Raw genomic sequence first — 24,868 nt, 5'->3', positions numbered from 1 at the left:
GGCTCAGGTCATGATCCAGGGGTTGTGGGATGGAGCCCTGCCTGGGGCTCTGTGCTGAGCTTGGTGATTCTCTCTCATTCGCTCTCCCTCCCTCTGCCCTTCTCCTCTGCTTCCTCTCTCTCTTAAAAAAAATTTTTTTTTTTTTTGAAAAAAACCTCAATAGAAGGTTGGGCCCCATATCATCCACCCTTTATGTAAAATGACATTCAAAACAAATTTTTTTAATGTTTGTTTATTTTTGAGAGAGAGAGACAGAGTGTGAGTGGGGGAAGGGCAGAGAGAGAGGGAGACACAGAATCCAAAGCAGGCTCCAGGCTCTGAGCTGTCAGCACAGAGCCCCATGCGGGGCTCAAACTCTTGAACTTTGAGATCATGCCCTGGGGCTCTTGGGTGGCTCTGTCGGTTAAGCCTCTGACTTGGGCTCAGGTCATGATCTCATTCGTGGGTTCGAGCCCCACGTTGGGCTCTGTGCTGACAGCTAGTTCGGAGCCTGTGTCAGATTCCGTGTCTCCCTCTCTCTCTGACCCTCCCCTGTTCATGCTGTCTCTCTCTCTCTCTCTTTCTCTCTCTCTCTCTCTTTCTCTCTCTCTCTCTCTTTCTCTCTCTCTCTCTCTCAGATATAAATAAAACATAAAAAAAGAAAAAGAGATCATGCCCTGAGTTGAAGTCGGGTTCTTAACCGACTGAGCCACCGAGGCGTCCCAGTGTGATGTTCAAAGACACAGAGTCTCCTAAGAGTAATTAAAAACAGCTGATATATTATTTCTTATCAGTGCAAAGTGTACATGAGAAATACACACATACATCAACCGCATGCAAACGTTTTAAAATTATTATTCAATAAATAGTAAATAAAACGAGACCAAGGAGGAGACTCAGCCCATTCTGGGATGTATAGATACTTAGTACCTTAAAGAAAACGATTCTGGCAGCTGATGGAATTCTTCACCTTTTATCTAGGCTTCTTTGTATCATAAATTAGTGATTCCAAATTCCCAAGTAAACCCAGGCAGGCTACACAAAAATCATTTTTTTTTCCATGTCGCTGATGAAAACATCTGGATTTCCACTTCTTTCCTCATCTGAGACTCTGACTCAGTTACTCTTACCTAGGAACCTGTGTTTTCTAAGAAGCTCATGAGATGATTCTTATATACAACAAGGACAGAGGACGGGTCCATAAGGAGCATCAAGAGTCTGTCTCTCATTCTTTCCGTGTCTGTACCTCAAAGTCAAATCTCCTTTTCCTCCAATTTCAAGGAATCTGATCGGCTTCAGTTGGGTCACGTGTCCCAATTCTGGGCCATTCACTGTGGCTGGTGAACTGGGGCACTATGATTGGCCAGATCTGGGTCATATGCTCTTCTCCCAGATACTGAGAGATGCTGAGATGGGATGGTGTGATTGACAGCTACGCTGACTTGAATGATGGATTCAGGCAGAAGTGTTTCTTCCCGGGAAGTGGCAGGGGCCATGCTGGACATGCCATTCCAGGAGTGACTGAGTCTCAATTTAGGTCAAGAGGCAAAGGCAAATTAAAAGTCAGCTTCCTTAGTATTTGCTGGGCTTTTGGCAAAACTCAAAAGCAGACTGTTAATAAATGGAGCTGTAGCTCTTGGCTTAGAGGTGAAGATGGAGGGCCCTCTTGGCAACTGCCAGTCAACTTTCACCTGGCCACCAGGGCGGAATCACGCCGAGAGATGATTCAGCCAGGATGAGAACTTGGAGGCTGGGACTCCCATGGTCAGAACTGCCATTCTGAGTGACAGTGACCTGGCCTCTCATTCTGAGTGACAGTGACCTGGCCCCTCAGTAAACGATACTTGGTTGTCTTAGAAATTGACCCAATCATGCCTGAAAACTCCCAGCGAAGGGCTCTGCTGGGCTCAGCTTGGGTCGTGCGGAGCTGACAAACAGAGGGGACCCCAGTCTGCCCTCCCACCCAGAGAGTTCCAGGTACATAAACAGCACTTCCAAATACCTCCTCATTCATTTTGAGATGCTGTGACATAATAAATATGCATTTGGTCTCTACCCCTAATTCCAGGCTCAGAGCTCGGGAAATCCTTGGAATGTCCAAAGTGATGTGACTTTTTGTATGCTAATGAGATGACTGGAGGCTGGGGCTCCTGGGTAGCCTCAGAGGGATGCTGGTTGCCAGGGGAACCAACCTCACGCTTGGGGGGGGGCTACTTTCAGCCCCATCCATGGACGTTTAGGGAGCAGAGAGGGGCTGGAAGTTGAGTTAATCACTACTGGCCGGTGATTTACTCAGTCATGTCTATGTAACGGAGCCTCTATTACAAGCCCTGAACGGCAGGCTTCTGGGAGCTTCCAGGCCGGTGAGCAGTTGGACGGTGCTGGAGAGAACCCCGAAGGCCTGTGCCCTTTCCCCCGTACTCGGCCCTAGATATCTTTGCTATCTGGCTATTTCAGAGTTGTATCCTTCATAATAAACTAGTAATCTAGTAACTGCACTAGTTTCCTGAGTTCCTTGAGCTTTCTGGCAAATTATGGAAGCCAGTGAGTGGGTCATGGGACCCCAGTTTATAACTACTTGGTCAGAGATACTCCCAGCATCTGAAGCGGGGGGCAGACTTACAGGGCTGAGCCTTCAACCCGTGGGGTCTGCACTAACTCTAGGAGTGAGTATCATAACAGAATTGGATTGTGGAGCACCCTACTGATGTCCAGGGGGTTGGAGAATGGGTTGGTGTGGGAACCCCCACACTCCCATCTATCTGGTGTAAGCTGAGTGTAGTTGTAGAAAAGAAACATGTTTTTATTTTTTATTTTTTTCATTTTGGATGCTCTTCTTTTCCTTTAAGTGTATTAAAGCCGTTAAGTTATTAGAAGAACAAAATCTTTCAAAGGTTTTTGCGGTAAGGATGGCAGTAGGGGTGAAAGCCAACAAAGAGAATGAAATTATACTGATTGAGGCAAACCACTCACCTTTGGTCCTCATTTTATTCACGTGCAGCTAAAAAGACAGTTTTGGTTGTTCGGTGAAATTGCCCTAGTGGTGACCTAGAAATGTGGCTAATACCTTTTATTATTTTTTTCTGTTTAGGAAGTCATGATTTGTTCAAAGAGCATCTTCAAATAGTTCTTGCTTTGTTCCAAAATGACTTTAATTAAAATAACCACAACAGGGATGCAGGGCTGGCTCAGTCGGTAAAGCATGTGACTCTTGATCTCAGGGTCGTGAGTTAAAGCCCCATGTTGGGTGTGGAGCCTACTTAAGATAAAATTTAAAAATAAAAAATTTTAATGTTTATTTATGTTTGAGAGAGAGAGAGAGACAGAGCGTAAGCAGGGGAGGGGCAGAGAGAGAGGGAGACATAGAATCTGAAGCAGGCTCCAGACTCTGAGCTGTCAGCACAGAGCCCGATGAAGATAAAATAAAATAAAGTAAAATAAGATAAAATAAGATAAAAATAAAATAAAATAAAACAAAATTAAATTAAATTAAATTAAATTAAATTAAATTAAATTAAATTAAAAAATAATTGGGGCACCTGGGTGGCTCAGTTGATTAAACTTCCGACTTTGGCTCAGGTCAGGATCTCACACTTAGTGGGTTCAAGCCGCATGTCAGGTTCAGTGCTTACAGCTCAGAGCCTGGATCTCTGTCTCTGCCTCTCCCCCACACATGCTCTGTCTCTCTCTCAAAAATAAACATAAAAATTAAAAAAAAAGGGGGCGCCTGGGTGGCTTAGTCAGTTGGGCGTCCAACTTTCGCTTAGGTCATGATCTTGTGGTTCGTGGGTTCGAGCCCCGCGTCAGGCTCTGTGCTGACTGCCAGCTCAGAGCCTGGAGCCAATTTCAGAGTCTGTATCTCCCTCTCTCTCTGACCCTCCCCTGCTCACGCTGACTCTCTCTCTCCTAGGAATAAATAAAAAATATTTTTAAAAAATTAAAAAAAATAACCATAACCACCAAAAAGAAAAAAAAAGAGCAACAGCTTGTGAAATTCTGCAGGAAAGAGGAGGGTTAGGAATGGAAATCCACTTGAAATGGAGAAATTTGTCTTGAAGCAGCGTCTAAGGAAGCTCACCCCTTTTATTGAGATCATATGCTTATTTGGACTGCCTTGATACTGGGGTGCTGATGGAGATAGGGAGCTGGGGAGATGACCCCCAACTACAATGGCCAAACAAAATACAACACTTATATTTTCTGCGTGCTTTGTGAACACTAACTTGTTTAAACCTTGTACCAACCGTGTGAGGTGGGTCCCCGCAGCACCTCTCACACGGCACAGCTAGTGGGGCTCCGGCAGCCACCGCGCCAATCCGCCTCCTCGCCTCGGGAGACGCGCAGATTCCGGGTCTGCGGCTCACTGCGGGCAAGCCTGGGCATTCACCTTCTTTGAGCCTCGGTCCCCACCTGCAGAACCAGGGTAGTTCTGGAGCTGTCGGGGTGCACAGCTGACTCCAGTGCCCCCGGACGGCGGTCGTGAACTTACGGAGGCTTAGTGCCAGGACTCTGCTAGCGCTGCCTCTTCAACTGAGCCCCGTTGGGGATGAGGGTCCTTCGGGCCAGAGAGCAGCCACCAGAGACTCAGCCTGGCCAGAGCTTGGCTGTAGGTGGGAGGACGGGAGCCTCAGTAACTTCTCCCCTTAAAGCTCCTGGCGTGAAGGGGGCACCTGGGTGGCTCAGTGGGTTAAGCGTCCGGCTCTTGACTTCGGCTCAGGTCATGGTCCTCACGGTTGGTGGGTTCTAGCTCTGCTATCAGCGCAGAGCCTGCTTAGGATCCTCTCCCTCTCCCTCTGCCTGCGCCCTTCCTCTCAAAATCAATAAACTTAAAAAAAAAAAAGGCTCCTTGCCATTAAGGAATCTTCCTCTTTTTCTCGTCTTTCTTCCTTCCCACCTCCTCACTTCCCTTCCCTTTCTTTTTTCTTTAACCACCCCTAAGTCAGAGGGCGCCTGAGCACGTAAGGAAGCAGGCTGGGCAGTGTGAGGGATTTGGCACTGCCCAGGATTAAGAGAAGATTAGGGCCCTTTGTCAATTACTCATCTCCTCTCTGCAGAGACAGGACCCGATGTATTGCTAAAGAATTCCCTTGGTAACAACTTTCTCCTGAGCCCTGTTTGGATGGCCTCCGGCTGGGTGGAGCTCCCCCTGCGTGCAGGCTTCGGCTTCGCGGGGGAGGGCTGCCAACGTGGGGGCGGGGGCGGGGGGGCAGGGTATTTGCATTGGCCTGGGTCCACTCGAGGGCCAGGTTGACTCCCGTCTCTCGCCAGTTGCCTCAGACCTCGGAGACGAGCCACATCATGCCCGGAGACTGGCTCCCTGATTCCAGCACCCAGGGGTGCGGTTCTGTGGCCATCCCGCCTGCCCCTCCCCGTGCGCTCCCTTCCCCGGTCCCTCCTGGTTTATGGAGGAAACACGCAAGCTGCTCTTACATAAGGCCGGTCCGCTTGGCCCCGCGCCCGCCCTTTCCAACCTGCTCCAGGACTTCAAGCCTTTAATTTTCTCTCCGCCTCCTGACTCATCCCTCCCTCCCTCTCCTTGCACCTCGGCAGCTACAGAGCTGCTTCCAAATCAACAAGGGCAGAAACCCTCTGACCTCCGTGCGCCCGGCCAGCGTCCATCCTCACTTCTCTGCCTCCCTTCAGAAGCGAGCTTGTCTACACCCACTGCCTCTGTTTCCTCAACTCCCACCCTCCTCCTGCCCGCTTAGCCTGCACCGCCCCCAACTCGCTCCTGCCCGGGCCACAGGTGCTCACGAATGCCTTTAAGTTCTCTGTCATGGGGCTTAGACGCACTTGACCCAGCTGACCAGGGGCTCCTTCCAGAGACTCCTTGCCTGCTTTCCTGGGTCCTCCCCTGCCTTCACCTGCCCAGCCTCTCAATGTTGGTCGTGCAGGGCTGGTTTCTTGTGGCTCCCCCGGGATCTAGGGGCTGGGGGCTCCTCACATCAGACTGCCCGCCGGACACCCTCCAGGGAACGTCTCTCGGGCATCCCACACTTCATGTGTCCAGAGCGAAACTTTCCACTGTCTTCCGCACGTTTCCGGGTTTCCTCACCTGCAGGACCGGACCCCCGCCCTTCAGCCCAGAGGCCGGGGCTGCATCCCTGGGCCTCACCCTGAAACCCCCCTAGTCCGACTCCCACAGCCATCCTGCCCTGCAGATGCCCCTCAGGTCCCACTTCTTCGTCCCCACGTGGCTACCCGACGCCAGGCCACCAGCAGCTCCCACCTGCAGCCATGTCCTATGTGGCTGGCAGCCCTGGCTTCTCACGCTGCTGCCGCTTGAGATCTTTCTAGAATGAAAACTGAATCAGATCAGTCCTTTGCTTAAAACTATTTCATGCTCCTTACTGCTCCTAAGGTGAAGTCTGACCTCCTGAAGACTTTACACTGGCCCCTCCCTGCCTCTCTCACCTTCAGGGCTTCCCCCCTCCCCGGCCAGGGCGCCCTCCGTGTCCCAGATACAGGCGCAGGTGCTCAGGTCCCAGAATGTTCCTCCCCTTCCTGGCCTTCGTACTTGCTGCTCCTTTCTTGGGTAGCTTCCTTACCCTGCCCTACTCCCCACTTCTGCTTAGTATCTACTTAGCCCTCTGCCTTGTCTTGGCTTAGATGTCATTTCCTCCAGGAAGCCTTCTCTGACTCACCCTCTGAAAACAAAACAAAATCCAATCAGACCAAAAAACAGAGTCATAATCTCTTCTCTTCCCCGAGGAGAGATCAGGAAAACCAGGTTTGCATAAAGAAATGCACCAGTTTTGGGGTGCTTGGGTGGCTCAGTTGGTTAAGAGCTCAGGTCGTGATCTGGCTGTTTGTGGGTTCGAACCCCATGTGGGGCTCTGTGCTGACAGCTCGGAGCCTGGAGCTGCTTTGGACTCTGTGTCTCCCTCTCTCTCTGCTCCTCTCCCACGTGTGCTCTGTCTCTGCCTCTTAAAAATGGACAAATGTAAGGAAACACACCATTTTTACAATTTTACTTGACTTTCTTTGTTACAGCTCAGTGGAAACGGGGTAAGGATCGTATCTAAATATAAATAATTATGGAGCACTAGAAACACACAGAAATCTCCCTGATATGTGACTAATGTGACCAGCTGATTGGAGTAGATCACCAATAAATGAAATAATCAAAGCAGAGACTTGATTAATAAAACTATACTTTGCTCACATAAAAAGATACTTACCTGGGTTTTATAGAAACCAGGTTTTTCTTTTTTTCCCTGATGGTGGTCTTTTGTTCCAATGACTTGTTACAGAATTGGTTTCTGCCTTTCACCTATGAAATCACAATAACGCCACCTTCTGGAATTTTTTTTTTAAATGTTTTATTTATTTCTAGGGGAGAGAGAGAGAGAGAGACAGCTTGAGCAGGGGAGGGTCAGAGAGAGAGGGAGTCACAGACTGAAACAGGCTCCAGGCTCTGAGCTGGCAGTCAGCACAGAGCCCAACGCGGGGCCCGAACCCGCGAACCGCGAGATCATGACCCAAGCGAAAGTCGTACGCTTAACCGACTAAGCCACCCAGGCGCCCCGCACCTTCTGGAATTTTAAACATATCCTTGGCTAATTCTGTTCCCTTTACATCATTATTGCCATTATTATTTGGGATGCCTTGAAGTTCTCTGAGGCAATAGAAGGCCGGCTGTGGTGTATTTTTGATGCCCTGTGACATCACTATTACTGGTATTGCAAGTGTTTGACACTTAGTATGAGCTGGATCAATACTGATGATTTAATGAACAATGGAATGAATGAATGAATGAAATCAGGCTCTCAAACAAGAGTTGCAGGTGTTATGTTATCGGCCTCCAGGGGTTAATTTCAGCAGCACACACAGACCAGGTGTGGCGTCACTCTCCGAATCCTGGGGCCATCAAAGGACAGGAAGGAAGGGTTCCTGGAGCAGCCGTGACCCCTTCTTCGAAGGTAGCAGTTAAGCTGACTCAGAAAGCATCAGAGTAGGGAGCAGGGGGCCAGGTCTTCTGTGACCTCACGAATTTTAATCTCAGTACAGCGAGAAGCCCCTTGGAAATAAACATACCACCTGGCCTGATTTCCTTTTCTGTTCTTGTTTGTTGCGAGTCTCTGGAAAGCCAGATCCAGGACTGGAGAGAGAAGGTCAAGGATTAGCCGAGTGTCAACACACATTTGTGACAGCAGACGACCCACCCCGCTCCCAGTTAATGGCAATCCCTTGAGTCGGCTTGCCATCTTGTGGTCAAACCTAGGACCACACACTTCCCCTCTGACACTCCAGGGCCCCTGCGGCGCTGGAACGGAGATTTGGACCCCAGTCTATGGCCCCACCGGAGTCTGGGGTCTGATGCTCTAGGTTCAAGTCCCAGTTTTACCATTCCCAGCTGTGTGACCGGAGGGGATTCAGGTTCTTTTTTTTTTTTTAATGTTTAATTGTAGGGGGAGGGATGGAGAGAGAGGAAGAGCGAGTCTCAAGCAGGCTCCATGCTATCAGCGCAGGGTCTGACACGGAGCTCATACTCACAAACCATGAGATCATAACCTGAGCCAAAATTAAGAGTGGGTTGTTTCACTGACTGAGCCCCCCAGGCACTACTCATGTTTCTTTCTTTTTTTTTTTTTTTTAATTTTTTAATGTTTATTTATTTCTGAGAGAGAGACAGAGCGTGAGCAGGGGAGGGGCAGAGAGAGAGGGAGCCACAGAATCTGAAACAGGCTCCAGGCTCTGAGCTGTCAGCACAGAGCCCGACGCGGGGCTCGAACCCACGAACCGTGAGAGCATGACCTGAGCCGAAGTCGGACACTCAACCGACTGAGCCCCCCAGGCGCCCCTCAGGTTTCTTATCTGAATTGCGGGAGCCGCCACACTCTCTAGTCTCCCTGTAAAGGCCCAGTGAGAAATAAGAGTCTTGTTATCACAGGCTTTTGCGAACTCTCCCGGTTGTGGATGCTGGATGTGGTTTTCCTGAGGGTGAAATTCCAACGTCTTTCTTCAGTGTTGCCTTCAGACAAGAAAATAAGATGCCTCGGTGGTTTGCATGTTGTGCACTGGAAGGGGGTTGGGGATCATTAGGGTGACCTTATTTTAGAGACAAAGAAACAGGCTCAGGGAGAGAGGGAGGTAGAAGTCAAGACTCTTCGAGGCGGCCCCTGCAGGACGCAGGCTTGCTGCTGCCTGGCTTCAGGCATGTTCGCTGCGGCGGGGACAGAAGGTGGGTGCCCAGAGTGGGGCTGGGGAACCAGGCCGGTGAGGACGGACATCGTCATGGCCCTTTGGAAGCCAAGTCCTTCTTTGTGCTGTGGAAGGGCATCCAGAGAACCCCTGAGCCAGGCTCCGGGCTCCCAGCTGGGCAGAATTTCTGGCATTTAGTGAAGTTCCTGCCCCACACTCGTCACTTTCCATTTCCCAAAGTCACAGAAAGTGAGATGCAGCGGGGGGAGGGGCAGCCCAGGGCACTCTGTGGTTTTACTGGCTGCTCCATCCCAGCAAACTGTGTGGCTGGGGTTGTGACCGACCCTCTGTCTAATTCTGACCCTTTTTCTTAGAGGGCTCATGGCACAAGGCACTTTATAAAAAAAATTTTAATGTTTACTTTTATTTTTGAAAGAGAGAGCGAACACAAGCAGGGGAAGGTCAGAGACAGAGGGAGACAGAGAATCCGAGGCAGGTTCCAGGTTCCGAGCCATCAGCACAGAGCCCGATGCAGGGCTCGAACCCATGAACCACGAGATCATGACCTGAGCCAAAGTCAGATGCTCAACCAACTGAGCCACCCAGGTGCCCTGAACAAGACACCTTACAACTTTATTATTCTGTTAAATCTTCCCAGCAGCCTTGCGAATAGGTTTATTCCCATTTTACTGATGAGAAAGCGGAGGCTCAGGGAGACGTCATGATGTGCACAAGACCAGTGAGTGGTGGGGTCCGAAAAGGAACCCATCTCTGCTCAACTCTAGAGACTGGGCGCGTGTTCACTGAAGTACACAGCTTAGAAGAGGCTTTGAGCTCCCGGGGGGTGGGTCTAAAGAGCTGTTGAGGAGGGACATGTTGTCTCAGTTTATGGAGATCTTCTCTCTGATGGAATCAATTACCTTCACTCATTGCTTCTTGAAAAATGAAATTAGAAAACGGTGGGCCTGATGCTCCTGCCTCAGTGCCTTGACGCAAACTCAGTGCCCAAATAAAGTCATTTCCTCCACTCCTCTCACCCAGCCCCTACCTGCTTTAGGAACCACACGAAGGAAGCCTCCAAAGTTAAGAAGGGATGAAGTGTGAATGCTTCCTACCCCCTCAACAGGATACCCCTGGGAAAAGGAATGGGGGCATCCCTTGCTGGAAATACCCCAGTTCCCTGAGGGGTGATGGCGGCCCCATCCTTTAATGGGGAACCTGAATCCACCCTAGGAGTCCTGGGGGACTCTGGGGACAGGGCGGAAGAGGGCCGAGGGGGCAGGTGCCACCTGAGGCTCTTTGGGCTGGAACCCCCAACAGAGGTAGGTCCCAAACCACCGTTGATCCCCCAAGCGTTCGGCTGCCGGGCTACCCCGTGTCACAGCCTCGCCTAACATCATCCTCAACCCTGTAGACAGGAAAGTCCATGCTTGTCTCTACCATTGATTCCGTGTGTCCTCGGAAGCATTTCTGACTACGCCTGGGGAGCAGTAACCACAGGAATCCTTTCGCAGAGAGCAGACCGGAGAGACGTGGGAGAAAGATTTTCAGTGGACGATGAATTTGCGCTTTCTTTCTGGTCCCCGTGGTATATACCTCATGCCCGCCTCAGACCATGCGGATGGCTGTGGGCCAGCTGAGGTGTCCATACGGCCCAGACATTGAGGCTTCAGTTTTGGCCACCCCACAGACTAGAGGTCAAGTTGAAATGCACATGCTGCACACATTTACAACATTTTCCTTGGTGTAAATGAGAACAGAAATGTACACCTGAGCTTTGGTAGGAACACATTGTTCCCTTTGTCCTTGGCCTTCAAATTTTATTATGTTTTAAAAAAAATTTTTTAAATAAATAAAAAATAAATTTTATTATGTTTATATGCAACGCTATATATATGTACATATATATGTGTGTGTGTGGATATATATATATAAAAGCCAAACCTCCTGTATGTTTGGAAATGTTGAAGACAAACCTCCAAATAATTCATGAGTTAGGAAGGAAATCGCAATGTTGATGAGAAAATATTACACCTGAATGACAATGAAAACCCACCTCATTATCCTGGTGGGTGCAGCTGAGGTGGTGTGTCTGTCTAGTCAATAAATTAGAGGAAGAACCTCAGAGTAAACCAATGGGAGGAAGAGAATGAAAAAATAATAAAAATTAATTAGAATCAATTCACAATATCAACACACCAAAAGTTGACTCTTCAAAAATAAAGACAAATAGATAGGGGCACCTGGGTGGCTGAGTTAGTTAAGTGCCTGACTCTTGATGTCGGCTCAGGTCATGACCCCAGCATTGTGGGACTAAGCCCCACGTTGGGCTCTGTGCTGAGCCTGGAGCCTACTTGAGAGTCTCTCTCTCAGGGCGCCTGGGGGGCTCAGTCGGTTGAGTGTCCAACTTCAGCCCAGGTCATGATCTCACAGTCTGTGAGTTCAAGCCTTATGTCGGGCTCTGTGCTGACAGCTCAGAGCCTGGAGCTGCTTCAGATTCTGTGTCTCCCTCTCTCTCTGCCCCTCCCCTGCTTACACTCTGTCTCCCTCTCTTTCAAAAATAAATAAACATTAAAAAAAAAATAAGATTCTCTCCCTCTCTCTCTCTGTGTCCCTCTCCCCAGATCTTACACACACACACTCTCTCTTTCTCTCAAAATAAATGAACAGTCTTTAAAAAGCACACAAATCGATAAAATCTCAATGATACTATGTATTTTTAAAAAGAAAACAGAAACTTTAGGCATGAAAAGAGGAGCAATACAGATGCTATAGAGGTTTAAAAATAAGAGAACACTGTGAGACAGACTTATACCAACACATGTGAAAATTTAGAGGAAACGGACAGTTTTCTGGGAAAATAGAACCTTCCAACGTCACCTACGAGGACTACAGTAGACCTGTCTCCATTTCATCACTGTGTCTATCACCTTATCCGTTACTGTATCCACCTGTACCCGGAGCTTAGCATCCAGCCAGTGGAGACTCCACAGGACCCCGATGATTCCCCAGGAAAGTTCTACCAAAACCTAAATGATCCCTGTATGGCTCCAGAGGATAAAAAAATGAACAAAAAGTGCCCATCTCATTCGCTGGATTCGATACCAGAGAAGACACTGTAAGAACTAAAAACCATGCCCAATATCACTGATGAACATGGACTCAAATATCCTACATCAAGTGTCATCACACCAAATGGGACTAAAGACACAGAACACACGAGGTTGGACAGAGCTCTCCTGTGATGTCGTGGGACAGGGTGGGGAGGCAGCCTGGCCGGGGTTGGTGTCCACCTAAGGAAGGGGCTTGAGAGACCGGGTCCGGTCGTTCAGGAGGTTCACTGCACACAGGGGACTGGGAAAATAAGTAAATACGCTGAGAATCACGGGACCCACGTTTCTTATGATTAAGGAAAAGAGGTTCAGGGGCGCCTGGGTAGCTCAGTCGGTTAAGCGTCCAACTTTTGCTTAGGTCATGATCTCGCGGTTCGTGGGTTCGAGCCCCGCGTCGGGCTCTGTGCTGACTGCCAGCTCAGAGCCTGGAGCCTGTTTCAGTCTGTGACTCCCTCTCTCTCTGACCCTCCCCTGCTCACGCTGTCTCTCTCTCTCTCTCCTAGAAAAAAAAAAAAAAGGAAAAGAGGTTCAAATATGGAAGAAGGGAATTGCTACAAAGAATCCTAGGGAACAGACCTAGAATTGGAAAAGGGCCGGGGCCCTTGGGTGGCTCAGTCAGTTGAGCGTCTGGCTCTTGATTTTGGCTCAGGTCATGGTCTCACAGTTTCGGGCCCTACTTCGGGCTCTTTGCTGACCTCATGGAGCCTGCTTAGGATTCTCTCTCCCTCTCTCTCTGCCCTTTCCCCTCTCTCTCTTTCAAAAATAAATAAATACATATTTTTTTAAAAAGAAGTGTAAAAGAATTGATACGAACTCGTGGCTTTCAGTACAGATGCAGAAATAAATACAGACGTAAATGTTCACGCACACGCACGCATTTCCTACCTTTGTACCCTGAGAAGGCCTCAGCCCAGCGACGGTCATGGGCACATCTAGCAACCGGATCTTGGTTTCTAAATTCTGTTCTGCACTAAGAGGAACCAGGACTCCATCAAGAAGACCCGGATGGTCCCAGGGCTGGGAGCGAGATGGTCCTGGAACGCCTTTTCATGCTACAAAGGAGGGAGACACTGAAGGCTCAGCCTCAAAATAAGCAGTGGTGGAAACAGATGAAGACGTATAGAATGAAATAGAATTTCTGAGGCGGCAGGTGAGGGGGCGCCGGGGGGGTGGGAGGGTCAGTTGGGTAGGCATCCGACTTCCGCTCAGGTCATGATCTCAAGGCTTGTGGGCTGGAGCCCCACATCCGGCTGTGTGCTGACAGCTCAGAGCCTGGAGCCTGCTTCAGAATCTGGGTCTCCCTCTCTCTGCCCCTCCCCCTCCCTTGCTCATGCTCTGTCTCTATGTCTCTCTCAAAAATAAATATTAAAAAAATTTTAAAAACAAACAAAAAGTTTAAAAAATAATAAAAATAAAATAAAATAAAATGAGTTGGCAGGGCTCGTTCTAGAAGCTTTAGAGGAAGATGCCTTTCCGTGACCTTTCTAGCTTCTAGCTGCTGCCTACATCCTTGGCTCAGGGTCCCTGCCTCCAACTTTAAAGTCACTGGCCTCTGCCTCCTTCACACCGTCTAATACTGACTCTGATCTCCTCCTGTAAGAATCCTGGTGATGACACCATGATGGATAATCCGCGGGGATCTCCCCATCTCAAAACCCTTAACTTACTCACATCTGCAAAGTATCTTTATTCAAGGTTCCACGGATTTGGATGCGAATGTCTTTTGGGGAGGGGGCATTATCATGTCTGCCACATCTAGTGATTTATGTTCAGTGAAATAACAAAAAAAAACATTTCTAAATGCTTTCCTAGATTTCAATTCCACCAGAAAAACCTGTTGATCAAGCAAAACTGGGTTCATTAGACCTCCTGCAGTAAAGGACAACACCGCTTCCACGGAGTCTCAAATTAGGGAAATTAGGGATGGTATTTATAGGGTTTTAGGGCCCTGGTTGGGGGATTTGCAAGTGGGTCTTGCAAAGCAAGGACCAGGCGGGACCGGGGCAGCGTTTCTGACATAAGAGCATTGGAATGGTGGGCCAGGGAGGTGGGGTTTTGAAGCGAGAGCTGATGCATAATCTTATCTCCTGGGAGCAGGTATTTCCTGGAAAAGTGGTGTGGTGACTTCTGCCCCATCCCAGGATTGCTTAACAAAAAGATTACGGGGGTTGTGGTTCTCACTATTAAAGCTAATAATAGTTCTCATTGTTTGAAGCGCCTCCTACAGGCCGGACAGCTGGATTACCTTTCAGCAATTAAACAACCCTAAAGGCGAGTTATTTCTACCTAATGTCAGTAGAGTATAATAATTCCCTTCTTGGACTCCGCGAGTCCAAAGGTGCTGCATAAAAATCTTGGCTCTTCCGCCCACTTTCCAGGGAGAATATGGGCAGGTGAATTCTCTGGGTGACGCTCCATTTCAGCGTCTGTAAAATCAGGACAATACTTCTTGCTCCGAGGATGAAGGCGTGTATCCAGTGGCTTCGGCTGGGTGCACACTGTGTGTCCACATGAATGGGGAGCCAGGTACCCCGTTTGCCTGCAGTACACGTGGTTCATGCCTACCCTTCTGACTTCATTATCAATAACGGCTTTTTATGTTTCTCAAAAGTGTTCTTCTGTAGATGATAAATTACACGGGCACAGCTCAGTACAGTGAAGCTATGGTTCTTATTTCTACTCTGTGGGTGAAAGGGGGAAGGTGCAGAGAGGTTTGGCGGGTTAACCTGCTTACAGGTCTGAGAGGGCAGAATGTGTCCAATGAAAGGTGTATCGTAGGTCAAGTGCTATTCTTCCTGCTGGAAGTGAGCAGTCCCCTGCACCCACCCCCACGCCACACTTTGTGACTACATATTTGTGTGATGTTTATATTAAATCCATCTTCTTGTTAGATCAGGAGCCCCACGGGAGTGCAAGCCGGGTCTGTGTCATCTACAGGACCGGGGTGCCCAGGAGAGCTCTCCTGCTTGTCGTTTACATGCAAATGTGTAACCTGCTGCCTGGTAAGTGTTCAAAAAAAGGGTGTAACTGGGGCACCTGGGCGGCTCAGTCAGTTAAGCGTCCGACTTCGGCTCAGGGCATGATCTTGTGGTTTATGGGTTCGAGCCCCGTGTCAGGCTCTGTGCTGACAGCTCGGAGCCTGGAGCCTGTCTTCAGATTCTAGATCTCCCTCTCTCTCTGCCCCTCCCCTGCTCATGCTGTCTCTCTCTATCAGAAATAAATTAAAAAAAAAAAAAAAGGGTGTAACTGTACCCTGGGCAGCTCTCCCCTTAAAGAGAGTCCCCCAGCCTCAATGTGCCACCCCAAAGTTCGGGGAGGGTCCACTCCCTCAGCCCCGACGACACTCCATAGCCCACAAGAGGTGTCCCACCCCCACCAGCGGCCTCCCTGGGAGCACCCAGCTATTGGTGAGCAGCACCCCACTCATCCCCACTCATCTCTGTCTCCATCCCCCACCTGAGCAGGCTCTGACAGCCGTCCACCCTCCACAGCCGGGCAGACACAGGAAATAGGAGACAGTGCCCCCACCCTGGGCTCTCTCAGGTACGGTTTATGTCCCGGGCTGGGGCCTGACCCCAGTGTCCCCAGCAAACAGGATTTTTTCCTGTAATTACCATACCTTAGGCTTGGCCCTCACAAAGTTATCGCCGTCCAATCAGACGGGAGGTTTTGGCTCTGATAAAATAGTGTCTCTTCTTAATAGTAACAGACAGTAAGGAATGCCTTCTGCCTGGTCTGCCTTTTACTCCCGGGGGGGGGGCGGGGAATCTAACCCACGTACGCACGCATTTGTGTAGACTAAGGTAATATACAGCTCTGGTATTAAAACTTCAACCACCGTGGAGAGTTTTTAAATGCGGTCTAGATGCTGAGCAGACCCGGTGACTCCGTGCCCGAGCTCTGGGCCAGCAGGTGTGGGCCAGGGTGCTCCTTTCATCTCCCTCGGTAATAACAGGAAAAACTGGAATAACCTAAGGTCCATTAGGGGGAAGGGGCTAATGACCGAACATCAGGGTATATGCACACAATGGAAGGCCGCCCCGGGGCTAAAAATACAGAGGCCCAGGGAAGACGTCCTGGGCTGAGTGCAGAGAACAAAGCAAGGGTTGGCGTATTGATATTCATGTAACTGTGGCGGCAGCGGCGTTGAGGGCCCAGAAATGCAAATTCGTTGACTCTGTTACCTCTTCAGCTATAACAAAAAAGATTGTATTCAGGTATGACTCAGTCACTTTAAAAACACACAGCATTGAAACATACTAGAAGGTGGCGATCTTGGGGGGGGGGTGGTCAGGAGGGGTGGGTTGGGGGGGTGCGGAGGGCTTAGCCCTGTCGGGTTCCATCTAAGTGGACGCTGTTGTAACCAACTCAGGGGTTTCCCGGGTCAAGTTAGATGGTTTTTTGGTTAGTTTGTTGTTTCTTGTTTCTTGTTGTTTTTCCAGGGCTAGGCAGCAGCAGAAGGAAATTAAAGTTACGATTAAAATTTTACCCAGAGGCGCCTGGGGGGCTCAGTCAGTTAAGCATCCGACTTCGGCTCAGGTCATGATCTCACAGTTTGGGAGTTCGAGCCCCGCATCGTGCTCTGCTGACAGCTCAGAGCCTGGAGCCTGCTTCGGATTCTGTGTCTCCCTCTCTCTCTGCTCCTCCTCTGCTTGTGCTCCGTCTCTCTCTGTCTCTCAAAAATAAATAAACGTTAAAAATAAATAAATAAATAAAATTTCAGCCAGACCCTTCCCAAAAAAGCCTGAGAAGTGAACTCCAATCCCATTCTGAACCAGGCGAGAGGTCAGACCAGGTCAGGGTTTCCGAGCCTGGGCACGGCTGACATGCGGGGCTGCGCGTAGAATGTTTGGCAGTGTCGCTGGACTCTCCCCACTAATTGTCCATAACACCCCCACCCCCGCACGCTGTGACAACCACAAATGTCTCCAGACCTCGCCGAATGTCCTCTGGGGCCAAAATCTTCCCTCCCACCCCCACTCCCACTGGACAAGTTTCCCAGGAGTCCCCTGGTTGGCGTCTCATGAACAAGGGCAAGTATTAGCTTCACCCCACTCTCCAAAACACCCTGATAAATCGTATGAGTGCGCTGACACTGACCCTTCCCCCTAGAAAAATGTACCTATGCCCGTGACATCATCATCCTGACATCAGGCATCCCCGTCGCTTGGGGGATGAAGATATTCACACAGGCTGTAACTAACACCGTGAACCTGCATCGCATGCGTTTGTAGTTAAATTGCCACCTTTGCTGTAATCTGGGCACCTAGCATTCCTCTTCCTTGGTCCACTTGTATTTCCCAGCTTTTCCTTAAGGCGAAACTAAAACTGGGAAGCTGCAGGCAGTGGGCAAAACCCTGGAGGGCATTTGAATGAAATTCTCCCGAAGGGCTATCAGCCAGTTCTGAATTTTTCCACTTTAACCTAATTGTTTTTCAAGATCTGACCATTGCTAGAAGGGTGGCCTTTCCCTTGCCCTTGTAGGAATAAGCACTGAGTGCCTGACGGTCTAGGGACTGCGGTAATCCCAATCCCAGGGCCACTGAACAGAGCCCCAGCCCCGGGGGCTCTGACGCTGTCCTGGACGCCAGTGGGGGGGTGGGCGTTGACACCGACCAACACGCGATAAATAACAACAGTGACAAATAAAGGAAATACTGAAAATTGTAATAACTCAATGCCCCCTGGGAGACCCTGGAAACCCTCCTGTTGAAATGCCAGCCCAGGGCTGTCCCCGCTGCTCTCCCTGCCTGTTCTTCTCCTGGGTTCTCCGCAGGTTCTGACACTGTGTAGCTGACTCTTTACTTACTAGGTTCTGTCAGTGCAATGGGGGCTCCACAGGACGGGAGTTTTAGTCTGTTCTGTTCACTGCTGAGTCCCCAATGCCTGGAACAGCACTGGGCACGTACTACATGCTCCATAAATATTTGTGGAATGATTGCATGCACAAGAGAGGAGATAGGGAATCACGGGGTGAGAGACCTCGTGGCCCCGAGTGGCTGGGGAGGGCCGGGTTGAGAAGGTGACAGATGTGTCTCAGACCACCCTGAGGGTTAGTCTGCAGGGCCAGGGCCCCAGAAAGGTGGGCTCTGAGCTCCCCCACAAAGTGAGTCCCTCTTTAAGGTCACGGTTTCTTCCCCTTTGGATGCTCCCCAAGGGCTTTGCATGACATTGCTTTTCACGCCTCCCTCCCCCAAACCCCAAGAGCTTGAGAACGTCATTTCCTTTCTAGATGTGGGGAAACTGAGGCCTGAAGGGCTGAGATGGGATTTGAATCCCTGTGCTCTTGATCAGCTCTGGGCAGCATGGGGGCCAATCCCCCGGGTCGGCGCAGCCTTTCGCTGCTCTGACCCAAACCAAGTCCCCTGACTGTGTGCCGGAGTCCCAGTGGACTGGGTGAAGGGAGGAAGGGATGTGGCCTTCAGACTGGGGGACACAGCTTTCCGAAAGGCCCTCTTCTCCAGTGAAGGAGTCAGAACCACCTAATCGTCCCCTAAACCCGAACCCAGGGCCCCAGGAGACGGGCTCACTCAGGCCGCAGGAAACTGCCCCCTTGCTGTGTTCTTTCAACTATGTTTACTACAAACATATGTCCTTTTGGTAATAATACTGGTTATTCCAATGTTTGATCAGAAGGAATATAATGTGGTTACTAGTAAAAAGGGAGAAGCAGACAACGCCATGGGGGGTTTGGTAAATGGTAAAAGTGTCCTTTCACACCAGTGGAGAATTGGCTACTTGAAATAGTAATATTGAAAGACATAAAAAAAAGAGAAAAGACACTTTTTCATTAGTCCCAAAGAAAGGGTAGATTTGGCAGATTTGTAAATGCGTGACGTAAAATCTCCCTAAAACGGTAGGAAGAAAAGAGATGATCACAGGCACCAGGATGAGGAAGGAAAAGGCTGACCCACTTCACTCCAGAAGGATTTCACATGTGGAATATTTCAGGCGTGAAGCAAGAAGAGAGAGCGGCGCGTAGCGTGACGTGCCGCGCTCAGCTCGCAGCTCACGACAGAGGCCACCACGGAAACCCCGCGAGCTTCACACCTGACCCCACTAGCCCAGCCTTCCCGCTGCAAACTGTCCGAATTGGGAGTTTTCTTCCCCTTCATGTCTTTATTCTTGTGTTTCCTGCAGGGATACTGATGCTTCTTCTGCACGTTTTTTTTTTAATGTTTTTATTTATTTCTGAGAGGGACAGACAGCATGAGCAGGGGAGGGTCAGAGAGAGAGGGAGACACAGAATCCGAAGCAGGCTCCAGGCTCTGAGCTGTCTGCACAGAGCCTGATGTGGGGCTCGAACCCACGAACCATGAGATCATGACCTGAGCCGAAGTCGGACGCTTAACTGACTGAGCCACCCAGGCGCCCCTTCTGCACATTTTTAAATTGCTATAGGGGTGGGGCGCCTGGGTGGCTCAACTCAGGTCATGAAGTCACAATTTGTGGGTTCAAGCCCCACGTCGGGCTCTGTGCTGACAGCTCAGAGCCTGGAGCTCCTTCAGATTCTGTGTCTCCCTCTCTCTCTGCTCCTCCCCCACTCACCCTCTGTTTCTGTCTCTCAAAACAATGAATAAACGCTAAAAATTTTTTTGAAATTAAATTACTCATAGGGGTACCTGGGTGACTCATTTGATTAAAGGGACGGCTCTTGGTCTCAGCTCAGGTCATGATTTCATGGTTTGTGGGTTTGATCCTCGAGTCTGGCAGTATGGAGCCTGCTTGGAGTTCTCTCTCTCTCCCTCTCCCTCTCTGTCTCTTCCTCTGTCTCTCTCTCTCAAAATAAATAAATAAACTTCAAAAAATAAAATTGATATAAATGCTATTGTATTGATAACATTTCTTTATGTTGAGGTAAAATGCACATAACATAAATAGCATCTATAACATAAAATCCACCATGTTAACCCACCATGATTCTGTGGCGTGTAATACATTCACAATGTGGTGCAACCGCCACCTCTGTCTAGTTCCAGAACATTCCATCATCCTGAAATGGAATGCTGGCCCCACTGAGCAGTCACCCTGTGGATTGGCCTGTTCTGGATATTTCCTATAAATGGGATGATAGCAGAAGTGCTCTTTTGTGGCTGGCCTCTGGGGCTCACTGTGAGGTTGCTGTGGTCCCTCCATACTGTAGCTGGTCTTCATACTTCGTTTCATTGGATGGATGCACCACATTTTGTTTACCCCTCTGCTGATGGTCGTTTGGGTCGTTTCCACCTTTGCCTATTGTGCGTAGTGCTGCTATGAACTTTTTTGCACACGTTTTTGTTTGAATGCCTGTTTTTATGTATTTATTTATTTATTTAAATGTTCATTTCTTTTGAGAGAGGGAGACAGAGCATGAGCAGGGGCGGGGCAGAGAGAAAGAGAGGGAGACACAGAATCTGAATCAGGCTCCAGGCTCCGAGCTGTCAGCACCGAGCCCGACATGGGGCTCGAACCCACGAACTGCGAGATCATGGCCTGAGCCGAAGTCAGACGCTCCACCGACTGAGCCCCCCTCATGCCCCAGAATGCCTCTTTTTTTGTACCTAAAAGTGGAACTGCTGCGTCCTGTGTTGGTCCCACGCTTGGCTTTTTGAGGAGGCTCAAAACTTGTCCGGCTGCCCCCGTTGCGCATTCCCACCAGCAGCGCCCGAGGGGCCCAGAGTCTCCCGTCCTCGCCGTCCTGGGGGGACGTGAGAAGTTGTTGAAAACTTTTTTCGTGGCAACGACTTTCCCTACCAGCGTCTGTGCTCGCACGTGTGGCCTTGACAGCCTTCGGAACGCGCAGCCCCAAAACCCGCTGCTTCGGCGCGGCCCTTATTTTGAGCTGACGGCATTGGAGAATCAGCACAGGCAGCCGGGCTCCCTGACCTCCTCCTTTCTGCCTAAGAACAGCCCATAAATGTCCCATAAGGAAGGTGCCCTCCCTGTGCTAGGAAGAGGAGAACATTCCAGAGCCTAGGAATCAGCGCGGAGATGGATTTGTTCAAACAGGCCTGCTGACATGAGCGTGTCTTCTGCCGCCCCGCCGCCCAGCCTGTCCCCGCCGCTTCCCGCAGGTGACTGGCTCCAACCTCTGTCTCGTTATCTGTCCCTGACTCCACCGTTTATTGCAAAGGCATAAAGGCTGCCTGCTCTGGTCCCTCTGCGGGGGCTTCATGCCCTCATGAAGACCCCAGGCACACGGAACAATGTACTGGAATTCTTGAGTTTGTCTCCTGATCATCTGCCTGATGTCAGTGTAATGCTCAGGCTCAGCCGGAGACCCTCAGAAGACAGGAGAGTTTTCTCGTCGCCTCCAGCCTCAGCAGGAGCGACGGTGATGGACAAGCACCCGCCAGGGCCGTGCCCGCCTCCCACGTAGCAAGTGTCACTCTTACTGCTCTCACCAACTCGGTGACCCTGCTGTCTTCAAACTCCCCCCCCCCCCCCCCCCCCCCCCCCCCCCCCCCCCGCTCGCAATGGTTCGGTGAGAACATCAGTTCTATTCTCCAGCCTCGGCCCCTCACTCATTAATAATCATTTTTCTCCTAAAAGCTGCCTCAAAGCTAAAGACTTTCTCTTAAGTTGTGTATAGGTTAATGTTTNGATGGACAAGCACCCGCCAGGGCCGTGCCCGCCTCCCACGTAGCAAGTGTCACTCTTACTGCTCTCACCAACTCGGTGACCCTGCTGTCTTCAAACCCCCCCCCCCCCCCACCCATTTGACAGACTCAGTGCCTGAGGCCAAGGTGCCGCTGGAAACTCCATTCCAAGAGGCAGCCTCGGCCCCTCACTCATTAATAATCATTTTTCTCCTAAAAGCTGCCTCAAAGCTAAAGACTTTCTCTTAAGTTGTGTATAGGTTAATGTTTTATCTTTTTTTTTTTTTTAATCTCAAAGATTTGGGGAAAGCAGATGCTGTCCTGGGCAGGAGGTGCTTCCCTGTGGGTGACGGGACCAGCAGTGGGCGGGGTCAGCCAGGAAAGAGCTGGATCGGAGCCCTGCAGCTGGCAAGTAGCCCATTTACCTGCACTGAGGACGCAGTCTGTGCCGACAGTTACCCAGTACTCTCCAATTGTACCTCGACAGGCCAAGCCCGGGTCCCTTTCTTTTTGTTTGTTTTGTTTTGCTTTGTTTTTTTTTTTTTGTTTAATTTACTTTTGAGACAGAGCACGAGTGGGGGAGGGGCAGAGAGAGAGGGAGACACAGAATCCGAAGCAGGCTCCAGGCTCTGAGCTGTCAGCACAGAGCCCGACGCTGGGCTCGAATCCACGAACCGTGAGATCATGACCTGAGCCGAAGTCGGACGCTTCACCGACTGAGCCCTCCAGGCGCCCCAACCCTGGGTCCCTTTAAGCACAGGGTCTGATACGAAGTGAGTCCTTATGAAAATAAGGAAGAAGAGACCTTCTCTGTGCTCAGGGAAGCTGGGATCTAAGGGGGAGACCCAGAAGCACAAAGGAGCATCTTCCCGCCACACCTCTCCCTCCACCGAAGGTGGGAGCAAGCCTGAGTCTGCATATCCCCAGGACATGTGCTGAGGCCATTTCTGATGGGCTCTTATGCCCTTGTGGTCGGTCTCTTTAGTCTTAGCTTTATTTTATTTATTTATTTTTAATTTTTAAAAATGTTTTATTTATTTCTGAGAGAGAGAAACAGTGTGAGCAGGGGAGGGTCAGAGAGAGAGGGAGACACAGAATCTGAAACAGGCTCCAGGCTCTGAGCAGTCAGCACAGAGCCTGACGCAGGGCTCGAACCCATGAACCACGAGATCATGACCTGAGCCGAAACCCAGAACCAGACACTTAACCACTGAGCCCCCCAGGTGCCCCGGTCTTAGTTTTAATGAAATAATTGTTTTTCAGGTACAAAAGGGAGATATACCTATGATCCAAATACATCAAATCCAAGGGCACACAAAGGTCGAAAATAAAAGGTAAGTTCTCCTATCCTATGTCATTCACCCCCTGATTTTATTTCCTATGATTTTGTAAATTTTCAAGTGTCTTATTAGCAGCTAATTTGCAAATGGGTGGCCGCACACTGTCCTTATCCCCACGCCTGGGGAGCCTCCTTTAGAAAGCTGTATTCAGGTCTCTGTCAAGACTCTAAAAAGTACATCAAAAACGTATCTGACCCTCACCTCCCCTACACATACACATCATCCACATCAAATCAGAATTCATGCATTGCATTTGTTGGTTATGTGTCCTGAGTCGCTCATCTAGAACGGTCTCCCACCCCATGTCCCCCACACCTGGCCAGAGACACTCACAATGTGCTGCGCTGTGTTTGTCTTGTTCCCTGGTGGTCTCTGTAATTTATTCCCTTGGGGTTCTTGGGCGGCTCAGCAGGTTAAGTGTCTAACTTTGGCTCAGGTCATGATCTCACCATTCATGAGTTCAAGCCCCATCCGGCTCTGTGCTGACAGCTCAGAGTCTGGAGCCTGCTTCAGATTCTGTGTCTCCCTCTCTCACTGCCCCTCCCCTGCTCACGCTGTTTCTCTCAAAAATAAATAAATGTTAAAAAAAATTTTTTTAAATAATTCATTCCCTCTATTTCCTGTAAACTGGAAGTTGAGTTTGCCGACTTAATTAGATTCAAGTGAAACCTTTTTGTCACGGATTCTCCAGGGTGCCTGGGTGGCTCAGTAAGTTAAGTGACTGTCCGACTTTGGCTCAGGTCATGATCTCATGGTTTGTGAGTTCAAGTCCCACGTAGGGCTCTGTGCTGACAGCTCAAAGCCTGGAGCCTGCTTCGGATCCTGTGTCCCCTCTCTCTCTCTGTCCCTCCCCTGTTCATGCTCTGTCTCTCTCTCTCTCTCTTAAAAAAAAATAAACATTAAAAAAAACAATGAAGCTTCTATACACAAGGAAATAAGAACTGAACATATAGCTAACATAAAGATTTATAAGAGCACCAAAAAATAATGAAGAACAAATCTAATCTAACAGTATTCAATTTTTTGGATAAATTTATAGCAGTTTACTAAAACCACCATAAGGTAGTTTTACATAAAGTTCAATTTTCTCAAGTTAATTTTGAAACTCAGTGGAAGCTAACAAAAAAAAATAACAGATTGGCCAATAAACCTGGCAAGGATGATTTAAAAACCCATAGGCTCTCTGTGGATTTCAGATTTTGGAATCTGGATTTTAGACTTTGGAGTTTGTTTTTTTGTAAAAAATCAGGGAAAGTCAAGACAGTTTTGCAAAATAAGAGAAAGAGGATATACTGTAAAAGATTTTAACAGTTCCTCTAAAGTGGCAACAAGCAAAACAGTGTGGTATCAGACCGAAGCACTAGAAGGGGCTCAGAGAAGACCACTGTCCTGTGGCAGGGCTGGGCCGACACCCTGGTGGGGAAGAAATGGATCAGTCAACAAGTGGGTCTCGGAAACTGGCTATCACAAGAAATTAAGTTAAATCCTTCTTATTGATCATTCACAAAATAAATTTCAGATGGATTAAAGAAGTAAATGTTGGGGGGCCTGGGTGGCTCCGTGGGTTAAGCATCTGACTTCGGCTCAGGTCACGATCTCACCATTCGTGACTTCAAGCCCCGCATTGGGCCCAATGCTGATAGCTCAGAGCCTGGAGCCTGCTTTGGATTCTGTCTCCCTCTCTCTCTCCTCACCTCCCCCCACACACACTCTG

At 49.5% G+C, this 24,868-nt stretch overlaps 1 long non-coding RNA gene across 1 annotated transcript in view; it reads left to right on the top strand.

The window, feature by feature from the left end:
• Positions 1-23,136, top strand: part of LOC120234848 — a 35,065-nt gene extending 11,929 nt beyond the window's left edge. The window contains exons 2-3 of the long non-coding RNA XR_005529218.1: positions 15,128-15,238; positions 23,078-23,136. This is a non-coding gene — a long non-coding RNA (uncharacterized LOC120234848). The remainder of the gene's footprint in view (positions 1-15,127; positions 15,239-23,077) is intronic.
• The last annotated feature ends 1,732 nt before the right edge of the window (positions 23,137-24,868 follow it).

The sequence above is a fragment of the Hyaena hyaena genome, unplaced genomic scaffold, assembly GCF_003009895.1.
Source record: "Hyaena hyaena isolate Hyena2069 unplaced genomic scaffold, ASM300989v1 scaffold_119, whole genome shotgun sequence".
Lineage (NCBI taxonomy): Eukaryota > Metazoa > Chordata > Mammalia > Carnivora > Hyaenidae > Hyaena > Hyaena hyaena.
The sequence above is the reverse complement of the archived record's forward strand: the minus strand, read 5'-3'. Positions and strand labels throughout refer to the sequence as shown.